Below are 13,849 nucleotides of genomic sequence, written 5' to 3' on the forward strand. Positions count from 1 at the left end.
CAAGAGTTATTTTAAAATAATGAACTTCTCTTTACTGCTGGACAGTTCTGGAATAAAATTTGCAGATGTGGACTCTGCCATGCTTAGTGGTAGGGAGAGATTCAGTGGGAATACAGTTTTAGATCTGTCATTTAACCATAAGACTGGAGACCTAAGCCTGGATTGTTCCCACTTATTCTTTACATTTGAGTCAGTTGAAGACCTAAGTGAAAAAGTCTTGTCACCCTGCACTTCTTGGCACACAACTGGAGATAGACAGGCCTTCAGACATTGGTATCAACTTTATTTTGGAAACTGGTTTCTTATTTAAACACAAGCAAATTGGATAGCTTCACTGAGTGCAGCTATGGCAACGTGGGATTTTACAGTGTATCTCTGAATCTAAAACTAGCCAAAATTGGGAAAAGTAGACTTTCCCTTAAAAAATAGGTAAAATTTTAGGGCTGTGACTTTTTTCTCCCTAGATTTTTTTAGTGGGACAAAGGAGAGTAAGACTGAAATGACACCAATATAAAGTACAAAGTATTCTCCTGAATCATAGGGCTTAAAATATACATTTCCATTTATAGAATCAGTTTAATAAACATCCTTTTCAAATGCTCAATTCCCACTATATCTTATCAAAGGGGAAACAGTTAAATAAAATTATCCCTCAGTGCTTGACTGTTTCTTTTTTTTATTTTTCCAGAAAGAAGTATTAGGATCATATGTAAGATACCTTATTTAGAATCTGAAAATTTATTTTATGTTTTTATGTTGACAACCAGAAGCACTGGGTAGGAAAAAAAATAGCAGAACAAAGAGCTCCCTAGAGATATTTCACGTTTGCTGACTTACTACATCATCATAGATGACACTGAATTATTAGTTCAGCAAATACTGAAATAGCACAAGAAAGCTTTCTTGCTCTTTTATCTTCACCATTGTTCTTGGATTTAAACAAGTCACATAAAAAGTTCTGGAAAAATACTAAAAATATTGAAAAATCATAATTTAGACTGGTGTTTGTTGCACAGGATGCCTCCTTTATCATACTGAGGCAGAAGGCTGGGAGTGTAGTTTCCTTGAACTCAGAGGACAATTTGGATAGAAAACATGGCCCCTAAGGTCTTTAGGAAGTTTTACAGGGTTCTTCCTTTTTCTCTCTTCATCTGTGGAAGTGACTCTGCCCATGCAGAAAGGTGGAAATGGTGCCCTGGTTTGTATCAGACTGAACTCTGCTGTTGTCAGAGAAGCCCACACACACCACAGCACATTTCCCAATCATGTCACAAGTCAGCTATTTTCAGATTCCTTTTAAAAATGCAAATATTAGTGACTATCAAAACTCAGGCCACCATGCCCAGCATGGTCTGTGTGGGGTCTCACAGCAGAGGTGAGCAGCTTGCCCTGCCTCTGCCACCTGCACTTTGCGGTCCTGCTGACACAGGGATGACCCCTCCTCGCCAGCCCCTGCCTGTGTGGGCTTGTTTGATTCCTGTGGCCTTGACCTCAGCTGTAAATTTTTAAAGTGACACTGTGTTCTTTCCTGCAGGAGTGGTGAAAGGTAAATGTCTGGGTGTATTATGATTCTCCTGACCTTCTGACTGGGAATAGAAGTACAGAACTCCAAAAAATCCAACCATAACAACAGCTCCAGACTCAGCTGTGTGTAGGAAGCTGTAGTTTAGTTTCATCTATTTTGATGCAATAATAAATAAAATTATAATGCTTTGCATTACCATAGATACTGAAAATTTCTGAACTGAGAGTTGTTATTTATTAATGTTGAAAGTTTGAAATCATTAACCCCAAGCTGAGGCATGATTGCCTTTTTTCAGAACTAATTCTCAAAAATTGCTGTGATAATTCTTGTTCTTTAGGAATGGAAGCTTGTTTCTTCTCACCCAGAAAACAAAGACAAAATTCTCATTTACAAATATTTTAGTGGGATCAGATTGTTTTCTTGCAAGCTATGACTTTCATATGCACTGGTGTAGTTTCTTTAAAATGCTGTGTGTGACAGCAAGAGAAAAGGACAAAATGAAGCAAATGGATCAGTACATTAAACAATGTCATAAACTGAAAGGAAAGGATAGAGAATGATCAGAAATATATATGTTACAATTTAAAATAAGAAAAATTAGGATGGATTTATTTTAAATTCATGGTACAATTTACTGTGCTCATCTCAGACACTCCCTTCCCTTTCTTTTCTTCCCATACCCATTGAAAGATTTAAACACCTTACTTGTAAGTAATAAGCATTGATTCAGCATCCCTCATGAAATGATGCATGATTTTACTCCATCACAGATAATTTCAGAAACATTTTGCTGCCTGCTTTTATCTGCACTCTACTTGTGGAGAGGATTTGAAAAGGTTTGCGTAGTTGCCTGCTCTGCAGTAATGTGAGGATTTTGTTATCCCGCTGAGCTACCACCATTCAGGTAGCTTGGACTCCTTCCTTCTGCAGCCAAAATCTCACAAAACCTCTCCCTGGAACACAAAGGTGCAGAAGAGAAAGGGCAAATGATTCACCAAATCTTTTAGGAGACTATTTATATTCCTCCTAGAACACAATTAGTGCTTTTCTTAGCCCCATCTGATCACCTTGTTGTCTTCTGCTTGTGCAACCACTTAAATAGTTTTAGACAGAGATCTTCAGCTGCTTCTGATATCAGATCCAGTCCTGCCTCCAGCCAAAGACATCAGACCTGTCCTACTGACTTAAAGACAAATGGGATTAAGTATTCTATCTCATTAGTCCCAGCTAAATACTGACATCTCAGTTGGGTTTGCACATCTACAGACCTGCTCAGAGCACAGCATCCCAATTTCGGGTCAAGTTCACAACTCCCAGCTGTGGGATGCTCTCTTCCTTGCATGTGCCAGCTGTGATTGCTGACATACCAGCTTGCATCTGCAGGAGACACCCTCAGACTCACAGACATACTTGCACCCTCTGATAGTCTCATTGAGTATGACAGGGAAATAGGAAACCTAGTGCAGTACAGACAACACTGACATTCATCCAATCTTTTCTGTTCCCTGTATCTCAGTCTTTCCTCAAGCCTCTGTGCTAAAACACCTGCCCAATAATTGTGGAAATGAATGCCAAACTGTTGGCAGAGGATTTGGGTGCCCAGTTCCTTGTGGCTGTGCATGAGGCAATCACAGTGACAGAACCCAAGCATGGTGCTTGTTGCGGAGCCAGCACTGTCTCTCTCAGATGCTCGTGCATTGAGCTTCCCATGGGGATGTCCAGATCCTTCCTGGGGCTGCCAGCAGCCGGGTGCAGCTGCCCAGAGCCCTCAGTGAGACCCTGCAGGCTGCTGCCCCCTCGAAAGGGACATCATCCCCTGGCAGAGTCCTGGCAGAGCCCCTGCCAGGGGTACCAGCGCCTCTGAGAAGCACCAATGCCCGTTAAGGGCATCAGTGCCCATCAGGAGCATCGCTGCCAGCAGGAATGTCAGTCACCACAAGGGTGTCACGCATTCCAAGTCATTCCAAGGGTGTCACACTTCAGCAGGGGTACCAGCCTTAACAGGAGCAGCCGGCTCTACGGGGGACACCAATCCCTGCGGGTGGGATCAGCCCGTTTGAGGTGCCGGTCCCTAAATGAGCTCTCGGTCCCTGGCAGGGATGTCTGTCCCAGGTAGGGATATCAGTCCTAGGCAGGGATGTCGGTCCCAGGCAGGGATATGGGTCCCTGCAGGGATGTCGGTCTTTGTGATGTCGGTCCCAGGCAGGGATGTCGGTCCCTGCGGTGTCGGTCCCCAGCAGGGATATGGGTCCCAGGCAGGGATGTCGGTCCCCAGCAGGGATATGGGTCCCAGGCAGGGATGTCGGTCCTCGGCAGGGATGTCGGTCCCCAGCAGGGATATGGGTCCCAGGCAGGGATGTCGGTCCCTGCAGTGTCGGTCCCAGGCACGGTGCCGGTGTGGCTGAGGACAATCCCGAGTGATCCATGCAAATTGCAGCCCCGGTGCAATCAATAGATGTGACAAGCAGCCGGCAGCCGGGGACATAATGAAGGTGTGAGTGTGTAAGCGGCGGACAGATAACAATGCTGTAGGAAATTATAGGGCAGCGCTGTATTGAATAAGTGCAGTGCGAAATGAGCTGCGGCTCGCAGGTCATGCTTCCCCGCTGCTGGAGTGTCTCCTGCTCTTGTCCTTTGTAATTGTAAGTGGCAGCAGTGGCGGCTGAATGCGAGGAGGGCGCGTATCCAGCCCTCATTTGTTCTGCATTACAATGCCGCCCTCGCCGCCAGCAGCTGATCCCCGGTGCCAGTGCCCACCTCCCAAGTGGACCAAGAAAACAGTGAAAACTCAATTTGCTTGGGAATGAGGAAGGCTGTCGGTAAAACAAGGCTGTCCTTGGAACCACGCGGAAGAGCGGAGAGTGCCCTGTAGGAAATAGGGTGCAACTTCTCTGTTTTCTTTAAAAAAAGTGTGTTGGTTTTGCCTCAAAGAAACACAGAGGCAAAAAGCCTTTTCTTTCAGGAAACAAAACATCGTACATAGAAAGTAGAAAATTCTCTAATTTTCTTATTTTCACGCTAAAATATACCTGTAATATATAATTTTTTTTTCAACTTAGAAGAAAGCTTTTGATCACATAGAGTCTTAATACAGACAATTCTCCAGATGCTACTATTCCTCTTACCTGCTTATTAATATTCAAGGGGAGAAGAATGTCTAAAAAGTGTTCATTGATTTTTAATTTCATTTCCAAATCCAATATGAAGTCCTTCTCTGCATTTTGTTCTGACATTTGGATCAAATCAGCAGTTGTTCTCTGAAACCTCAGGTCTTCAAGACTGTTGGCTCAGAATCCCATTTAAAGGTTTACAGATTAAGTTTAACATTTGAACCTAATCAAAGACAAGGAGGTAACTCAAAGTGCTCTGCTCAGTTCACTGGTATTTCACCATCACTGATCGATACTTTCAGCTATTTATGAACACTCCATACATCCCTTCCCCCTCTTCATAATACCAGGCAATTTTATTTATGTTTTTCTTCACCTTAGCCCTGAAATGTACATTTTTGTGGTTGAAGTAAAAGCTATACTTTACACAACACTTGCTCAATGTATTTATTAATACCCTGCAAATGTAGATCAGTATTTATTCTGTAACCTTGTCTTTAATTACTCAGTACAGATGCTTGCTTACATTGTTTTATAGAATCAGTTTGGTTCTTGTAAATGAGCCTACCTACAAATGAAAATAATTCAAGGCAAAAAAATTCAAGCTCTTGATTTTTTTTTTTTTCCCCTGATAGAGTGAACAAATCTTGTCTCTTTTTCTTCTGGTTTATTTAGGCCAGACAGCGTCCAGGTGAATCAGGGTGGGTGTATTTCCCAAATTTCACAGTGGGGTTTGCATCTTCAAATAGCAAGCAAAATGCCACCAAAATCTCAGTTTTGGCAGGTGATCACACTTCCTGACACAGGAAGGTGCTGCAGGAGTTAAGCTTGCAAGGTATGGTGGATTTAGTGTCTGTGGAATCTTTTATTTTTCCATTGTTTCCCTTGGTTATGTAAGAGAAATCCTGCAGGACACAAATGGATTGCCCATCATCTGCAGAGGCAGCAGCACTGAAAAAGACACAGCAGCCTCTAACACTCAGCACTGGGTGGGAAGGAGAGAAATTTTGGGAGCTCAGAGTGGCAGCACTCTTCACACAAAGGGGCACGTGGGACGTGACCTCCACTGGGAACAAAATCCAGGGCCTGCCACAGTTAATCCTGGGCTTTATTATCTCTCCTTCACATCACTGTGCTTCCTGGTTAGCCCTGCACTGCTGCTGCTCTGCAGAAGTGTGTAAAGAGAGATGCTATCATCTGCTATCTGCCCAAGCCAGAAACAGGCAATACCAGAAAAGCCTGTCTTGTCCAATTTCCAGTTCAGCTTTGCAGACTCAAGAAGTGCAGATAGTTTGGACACACTTTAGATAAGGACCTGAATATCAGGGGTTTTCCTGAGCATTGAATGCCATGCTTCATCCAGTTTACTAAATTGTGTCACTAAATTTTTACCTTTCCTGGTAATAGACTTTTTTTTTTGCTTCCACCTACCTTCCAGCGGTAGTGCTGCTAAATGGACAAATATATATGTACAACCATCAGAGTACACTCTCTAGCAGTAATAGTAATAAAATGTGCATATTTGCTCAGTGCACTTGGGTTCTTGAGAAGTAAATGTGTGAAGCCAAGAGCAAGCTGCTTGCCCCATGCCTGCAGTGAGAGTTCACTTTTAAATGTATGATGAAAAAACAGACCTTGCCTTCCTGTCTTTGTAGAAAAATCCCGTGTACGTGTGTAGTACAAATGCACTTAGATGCAAAGATGAAAGTGGATATTTTGCTTCTTTCACACACAGGCACAAAGGGAACCCTGTACCTTTGCAGAGCTGTAATTGCCAGGTGCCTCTTTTAGAGGCAAGATAGCTGGTTTGGCATTGGGATAATCTTTTGGAAATGTAGAAAGGAGTAAAAAAGGACTGATTACAGATTGCTTTGCTCCATAAACCTCTCTCCCACACTGTCTGAAAATAAATGTTCATGCTCATTGTTATGTCTTTCCACACAACATATTTAACCAAAGGTCAAGAGGTAGGCATTTTTTTCTCTGGGGACATTCAGATTTTCAGCTAGTTTTCCCCTTACTTGCCTTTCTCACTGCTTTCTCCCTTACTTACCAATCCTGGCTCCCTCCAATGTGCTTCTGCTGAAGAAAACCTCACTTCTCCTTTTGTGCATCAAGTGAAATCAAATTGCTTAGGGATAACTCTGTTTGCACCCCAACTCACTTGTGAAAAATGTACTGGTGATTGTTCCTGTTTGAATCAGAAATCTCTGAAACACAAATTCCTTAGGAATGGTGGAGGCCAGTCTTCTGCTGCCCTTCTGTCCCATGAGTTGTAGGTCAGCATTTAATTTCTGAACAACATAATTGTTGAAGCGAAGGGAGACGACCCATCCTTATTGATCAGCATCGAACTCCAATTTATTGATCTCACTTACACACTTTTATACTGGTGTTAATTAAGCTCATGCATATTGCAAAATCTGAGCTCATCATAGGTCACAGATCACACATTAACCCCTCCTTTTGTTTTCAATACCTGTGGTTTGTTATTGAAACCAAGATTTGTGTTCTCACCCTGATATGAAAGGTTCTCAAAACCTCCATGTCTGTTCCCAAAACAGCCAAGGACAGAATGTTTACCTGTAATGAGAAGACAGGCTTCAGAACTTAGCTGTTTACAGAAACAGGCTGTGAGAATTTGCTCCTCACAACTGCCTTTTACTAGAGCATCAGCACATGATTATGGCATGTCTGAACAAAACTCTATAAGCCATTTCTGAGCAAAATTCTCCAACACATAATTACTATTCAAAATTGCTAACATGTTTCACAATAATTTTTAAAATTCACATCCAGGGTCCACTTGACCAAGACTAAGAGTGGACAATCTCATCATTAAAGTGTTTTACCTGTCCCAGCTTGAAAACCAAGCACATCACTGACAGCACACTGAAGGCGTGGGGAGTTTGTTGCAAGGTAGGGTTAGGTGAGCTCAGCTTTGGGGAGGGGAGGAAATGAAGGGCACAGACATCTGAACTCCAGCAAGCATTTTTCAGTAAGTATTGCAAAGACCTTTTGTCTCCATCACATGTAGTTGCAGTTAGATGATTATCTCCTTTGTTATCTTGCTGTAGAACCACTTCTGTACCAGCAGACAGAGCCTCAGTCACTGCTGGGTTTACAGAAAACAAAGATGCAGGAAGCAGAGGCAAAGACAGGGATCAGAATGGGGATGAGGACAGGCAGGGACAGGCATGGGGTGAGGTGGGAGAAGCAAACAGATCTGAAGTGATGCCTGCCACACAGGCTCAGCACAGTCAGTGCTTGACTCCACCAGCATGTGCAGTGTCACCAGCATGGCAGCATAGTTTCTGTGTGAATAAGCATAAGACAAATGCTTCTCAAAAGATGAAAGTGGTTGTTTTCCACCTTGTTTCCCTTGTTCTCACATTTGCTGCCCTGAAGAAGTGCATGCCTTTACTGTGTAACAGTGAACTCTTGGGACCAGCAGCTCCCAACACAGAGAAAATTCTCAAATGCACTGCAAGAAAATCTTGCAAAGGCTGGGATTCCTGTAATTCAAGCACATTCCAGTTTTATATTTTTCATGGAGATCACAGTAGATGTTGAAGTGTCAAATAATGGTGTTGTAAAATAGCTGTTTTCTAACAGACGCCTTCTTGATCGAAAAATGGTGCTTTTTTTTGCCCCAATCTTTATCAACCTTAGCTGACAGCATATTCAAAATAGTGTATTCAGCATTAAGCAACAGAAGTGGGAAGAAAAGATTTGTGTGGTTCATGTTTTGTATGGGTAAAGACTAGGGAGTACACTTAAAGTAATCTCAAGGAGAATTTGTTTGTTGCTGTTTATTTCAACATTGGACAGTTTTATGTGCACAGTCTAGAAATATACCAAAAGGAATAATGTTATTAAATTGAATTATGAGAAATATTTCCTTTCTTTTCATATGCCAGTTCTTCTTTCAGGTCTGGAAGTCTGATTTCCCCCTCAGATATGGAGTACTGCCTCGTGCCATAAATGTCTCTTTCTCTTAAGCTTTTTCGATCAAAACACTCAGAGATGACAGACAAAAGACTCAGGCTCTAGGACCGAAGCAAAATTTTAACTAACAACTGCTTACAACGTGAGGAGCTTAGACATTGTAGCTGCTGACCTTGCCACCAGCTTCTCCATGGTGCCAAAGAGGAGCATCTACCACACATTTTATTTCCATGTCAGATTGTATCCTTGCTTTGTACAAATCACATGCTGACACAAAATGTCTATGAGTCAGTCTTTTCCTTCATGTATTACTCATGTAAGATCTGCAACAAAATCCTCTATTTTTTGCACACAGCAAAGCCTTCTTAGATTCATCACACTGCAAATTGGAAGGAAGAATTATGTCATTTCTCTTTAGAAGAATAAAAACTTTTGACATTTAAATAGTATATTTACCAAAGCACTTTGAGCTATACTGTCATCTATTATCTGTCTATTAAAAAATGTTACAGTGTAAAAACTGTTTTTATCTCTGTCTCCACAAAAGCATGGCAAAAATTGATTCTATTTAACATTTTATCAACTGAACTAGAGAAGAGATATTACCTCTTTGAGCATCAGCCAAAGGTCTTGTAGCTAATGCTGACCTCTGTCAAATCTAGCACATTGCATAGGAAGGATTGACAATTATTGTTCTATTGTATTTTGCAAGACACCAAGGGTCAGAGCAATGGAATTGTTACATTGCAGCAGAACAATAATTCAAAGCTTGTTTGCCTGTGCTGGGGAAAGCTACTAAGGTCAAAAATCATCATTGTATTAGTGTAAAGACAAAATGCTAAGAAATTTGTAAATAGGTTTGCAATTTTTCCAATTATTTTAACTGTTTGCAGGGATTTCCTTTGTGCTTGACAGGTATTCCAAATCAACTCACTATCCCCCTATGACAGCATGATTATTCTTTTTAGAAAATGATAAATCAGCCTTTTAATCACAAATATTCAGATTGCATTGAGCCTTAATTTAGCTTGCTGGAAAGAAGAGCTGAACACCCAAATAGAAAGGGAAATGCTTTGGAGCATGTATACATCAATGAGAGAATATTTACAAATTCATAGAAGGCACTTTGAATTAACTTGCTTAAGTTTTAAGGGTATGTAAAATGAAAACTGTTCCAAAAACACTTGGTCTGTCTGTGAAAGCCTTGATTGCATCTCCCTGTGGTGTACAGCGTTTTTTTACACTGCTAATTTCTATTGACAGCATTCTGCTTAGTTGAAAGAGCATCAACTTATATTTTTGGCATTGAAAGTACTGAGTCTGATGTCTTCTTATCTTTTATGAATGCATCTATGGTTCATTGCAAATAGACTATAAAAAGAAAAGTATAACTGAGTGCCTCTATATAATCAACAGAAATGACAAACCCATTCCCATTGATGTTGAAGCCAGTAAGGGTTTAATGCAAAACTTTAATACGAACAAGATTAGATCTAATACTGAATATAGTTACAGTTCATATATATGAATGAATATGTATTCATCATACAGAGGAAAATATGACGAATATCAATGAGCTTGTCTAGGTCATCTCTTTTGCCTACTGCAGGATCATTTTCTGGGGTTGTGTTTGCAGCATTTTGGCTCAATCAGCCTGTGTTTGTCAGCAACATCAGTCTGCTGCAAAACTAGCAAATACTGTATTGAACTATCTAAACAGGAGTACCATCTACTGGGCTCAGAAAGCAATCCTCTGCCCTGCTCAGCACTGCTAAGTCCTCAGGTAGTGTGTGCGATTCTGTGCACTGCACATGTGGAAAACTGTGGACCAAAGGCAATTAAAAAAGCTATCTGATTGAAGAGAGATGTAGGGAATGCCTGAGAAAATGGATGGTTTTTATGAGGGAAGACATGGAATGGAGCTGTAGGCTAGAATGGGAATGGCTTCAACAGCTGCTACCAGATTGTAAAGTCAGGTGCTATTCAGGACAAGAATAGACATTGGTGAGTGCATTGAGGACTATCAAGAATTTGGCTGTCAGAAATTTAGTCAGACCATTTCATTGTTGTTTTCATGCTGTGGACATTTATTCATCTGTAATGAAGAGAACTCACAAGGCAAATTGAGAGTCAGAGTCTAGTTCTGTTGCCACAGAATCCACTACAAATCATGACCCATTTTCACTAGGCACTGCCATTACCTTCTGAAAAAGAGCACCCAGTGTGAATGGACTAATCTCTAAATTAATGAATGAAATCACACAGATATCTGGGCTGGCTATTGAGAGGAACAAATCAGCAGTGGATATTTTCTTTCTTTGTAAAACAGGTGCTATGGCAGGCTGCAAATACTCCAAGGAAGGCAAGAATCTACTACATGAAAAGGAGGCCAGCAGTGTTCAGCAACAGACCATATGAAGTAAAATAAATCATGATTTTAAGGATTTAAAAAGAGGAGGAATTATTGAAAGGGAAAAAACATCTAACCCAAACCCCAGTCTTAGAACAGGATGACTTTTCATGAAATTCCAAGACCTCCAAATGACTGCATCAGGACTTGGTGTACATCTCATTATCTGATCCCTCTTCTTGTACAAACAGGAATGTTGCAAAGAGACGACAAATGTCACAGTTCAGTATAAAAGCATTGTTTTTTTTTCCTGTATGGAAGGAAGGCAAGGCACAAGCTGAGCATGTAGATTATGCCTCATTCTGATTTCCTCTGGGCTGCATAAGTCAAATATTCCCTGGACCATGCTTTTCTTATGTGTAGGAGTTATTCAACCTGCTAAGAGTGGATTTGAGTCTTCAAATCAGCCACTAAAAGGTATTTGTAGCTATACTTCTCCTGCCCAAGAAATATATGTGAAAACACTTTAATAAAATTATTTTCCATTAAAATAAATCACAAAAGTATGTGTACAGTACAATACATTATGGCAAAACTGTTCAAGAAGAGAAAAATCTTTATCAGAGCTTTATTTGTCTTCTGAATTAAACAAACCAATAAGCCAAGGTTGAGGACGATTTGGGTAAGCCATCTCTATGCATATGTTCTTGCAGGTGATCTCTTTCTGTGTAAATTATGGCACTCATAGTTTGTCAAAGAGACATTTCTTTGGTCAGTTCTTAAAATCATCTCCTGTTACGTGAAGGAAAATATTTCCTCTAAGCTCCCTCTAATTGTCACTGAAGAAAAAAGTTGCAATGAGATTGACTGAGGAAGGACCTTGAACTAACAGAAATAGTTTGTGTGATGAGAGCAATGCAATCGTGGCTGCGACAGAAATCAGAGTCCCAGGTTACTTGTGAGCCTTGGGTGGGATTCACTCCGCACCAAATCTGGCCCTGTGGTTGTTGCAATGTCCCAGTGTTGTGCTGCAGTGTGGACTTGCCATAAAGCTCAGAGGATCAGGCAGAGGAGCAGGAACACCAGCCTTGACCCAGAATCCAGTGAAATGTCCTTCAAATCTATGATTCTAAAGGTTCAGTTTGGATTTAATTCTAGTATGCACTTGGAAGAGACAAGGCTTAAAGGATGGTCAGTGTCCAGAGCAGATAGGAGCTGTCACCCTCTCTAGTGATGACCTAGATGGGACTATCTAATGTTACTACTTAAAACCCTCAAAAACTTTGAGTTTGTCATTGAAATGACATAAAATTAAGCAAATTAAAGCCTAGAAGCCTGAAAAAAACCCCCTTAATTATTGCTTTTAGCTTTCTTTTTCATCAAAACAATTGATGAAAATGTCATACCTATGACTCTGGGCTTCTCCTGAATTAATTTACTCGGGGTATCTCTGATAATATGAAGAAAGCATTTTCTAAATTTTTGCAGAAAACTACTTTCTTTTTCATGTGCAAGTTCAAAATCATGATTGCTTTGTGATATGAATACATTTTAATTAGGATTACTTTTATTTTTATCAGTCACATGCTAATAGAGATGGGGAGGATTATTCTTTCTTTTTTACAGCTTACCATTTAGAAAATATGAATGTTTGTTGATGAACTAATAGAATGTGCGATGAAATGGTTCTAGTGTTAAGCTGTTAAACATTGACCAACAAATTAATGTTATAAAATATGTACAAAGTACAGTGTGATTTGTGCTTATTGAACCGTGTATGTCCTTGCCAGATAAGTTGTCAGTAAATATTTTATCAGATACATGTGTTTAAATTAATGCAATTAAAGTGAAAAGCAGTTCATCAAAGCATTGTTACATCTGAGTAGAAAACAAAACCATCAGTAATTACCATTGTTAGATATAGCATGCAGTATATGACATTATACCAAATAGAATCCAAATTAAAAAAAGAAAAAGTGTGTTGAGTTTTTTTAGGCAAGTGAATAAAGAAAAAAGCCTTATTATTAAAGATAGCCTGGCAAAATTCCTGCTACACAATGGTTTCATATATTTCACCCTTTTCCATGTACTTCTCTCATCTTGTCTGCTTATAAGGTCTTTGGGGCAGAAAACTTTTATTTTGGGCCCATGAATGCAACTGATAAACTTATAGTCAATATCAATTACATTTTTCATTGTCAGCCACCTAATATATGGGTTTAGCTGGTTATTCCCAGTATTTCTCACTTCCCATTAAATGTCAGGAGTCTCAACTCAAGAGTACAGATTTTCCTCCAAAGCAGCATCCCTGTTAACAAGTTCTGCATGCTGTAGGTGTGTGCAGAAAATATGTGCAGCAAAAAATGTCTGAGGTAGCACATGTGAACTGGACTTCGTCCTTCAGGCCTCTCAATACATTAAAAACTTCAAGAAACTTGGAAAAAAGGCCATGTTCTTCCACCAGCCTGGCACTCTAGAACAGCCAGGGTGGACTGTGATCCTCCATCCAAGCCAGCCACATCCTGAGCAGCAATTCTCTTGTTTTCCCTCTACCCTCACATGGAGACAAGTGGGTTTTCCATGGTCTGGGATGGATGGGCTTTTGGCCCACACCACATCAATTCTTCTGGCTGCCTGCTTGTCCCAGGTGGGGACATCCCAGTTTCCAGAGGAGTTCAATGAAATATGAATCCAGGGAGAAATTTTAATTTGTGCTTTTGGATCCGTGATGAGATGCCTTAGCTACTGTGCCCTATTCAAAAAATATACTTACTGAATAAATCTGAATAATGAGTGAATGAAAGAGACTGTTATCTGGTCTGCACGCACAAAGAGGCGAAGTTTGTCAAATTAATTATTCACTGTGAATTATTCACTTAGCTCCAACAACCTCTTCATAATCCATCTTCTTCTGTC

This window comes from Melospiza georgiana, chromosome 1 (assembly GCF_028018845.1).
Source record: "Melospiza georgiana isolate bMelGeo1 chromosome 1, bMelGeo1.pri, whole genome shotgun sequence".
In the NCBI taxonomy this organism is placed as follows: domain Eukaryota; kingdom Metazoa; phylum Chordata; class Aves; order Passeriformes; family Passerellidae; genus Melospiza; species Melospiza georgiana.